Source organism: Alligator sinensis, unplaced genomic scaffold, assembly GCF_000455745.1.
Source record: "Alligator sinensis unplaced genomic scaffold, ASM45574v1 scaffold93_1, whole genome shotgun sequence".
Taxonomy (NCBI): domain Eukaryota; kingdom Metazoa; phylum Chordata; order Crocodylia; family Alligatoridae; genus Alligator; species Alligator sinensis.
The window spans coordinates 43,909-44,952 of NW_005842243.1; the positions used below are offsets into that span (position 1 = coordinate 43,909).

The following is a 1,044-nucleotide window of genomic DNA, read 5'->3' on the forward strand; positions in this document are numbered from 1 at the left end:
CTCCAGCCTTGTGGCTGCTTCTGAAGGGAAGGAAGGGCTTGCTCTAGCGCCCACTGGCTTCTAACCTGAGCCACTGCAGGCATGTGGCTGCATTTCCAGAATCAAAAGTGAATGTCTGTTCACTTGCAAATTGGTTTAATCTAGCAGGTTAGACTAACCTGCAAAGATTGAATCAATTCAGGCATGGACTTTTTGAATGTCTGTACTTAGCCTAAGGCTGTAACTGTCACAATGTAAACTATAAACTCCACAATGTAAATTGACTGCAAACTCCACAATGCCATAAAATAGTCTAGCTCCTGAATTCCTTCCTATCTCCTGGTAAAGGAGCTTTACCCAAAACATTTTGCTGCCTGTCAGAACAGCTGTAGAGAACAGGGAAATATCAGAGTAGAAAAGGAAGCCATTTGTTTCCAAAAACAAATGTTGTACTCCTTCCCGAACAAAAGGCTGGGCTGAAACTTGTGCAGCAATAACTACATGAAAACAATTATTCCACATTTTGATGGTTACTATATATAGAGTAGTCACCTGTTTAGTAGATAGTACCGCAGCAATTAGAACAATTGCATAACTTATTATGCAAATTATACCTGGGGAAAATCTGCTTGCATTTACCTTGGATTTGCTTGTCAAATGTTTTTAACATTATTGTTTATAGATGAGGAAATATGGGGAAGTTTTTATGCTACATTCAGGAAAGGTTCTGAGCATTCTGAAAAGTGTTTATCACAGGTGTAATCAGACAAGTCAGTGCAGATGGAGATGAAAGAGCAGATTCATGTATCTCTTCCCAACATTTGGAAAGATCAGGTATTTTGAAAGAGCAAAAAGATCAGATTTTGGCAACTCCTATTTTAAATAATTTCTATATGATGGGATATAATGGCTTTTCTACTGTTACTATGTAAATCAGGTGAGTGATTGTCTTCCTGGTGTTAGAAGAGCTCAGGTTCACAAAGTATTCAAGTTTACTATATTGCAAAAGTGTCAGCCAAATTTGGGCCTGCTCAAATTGGGTGTGCTCAATGCTATATAAACATA

At 38.2% G+C, this 1,044-nt stretch overlaps 1 protein-coding gene across 1 annotated transcript in view; it reads left to right on the forward strand.

Moving 5' to 3' along the window:
* Positions 1 to 1,044, forward strand: part of TSNAX (translin associated factor X) — a 55,592-nt gene that overhangs the window by 3,776 nt on the left and 50,772 nt on the right. The gene's annotated exons all lie outside the window — the stretch shown is intronic.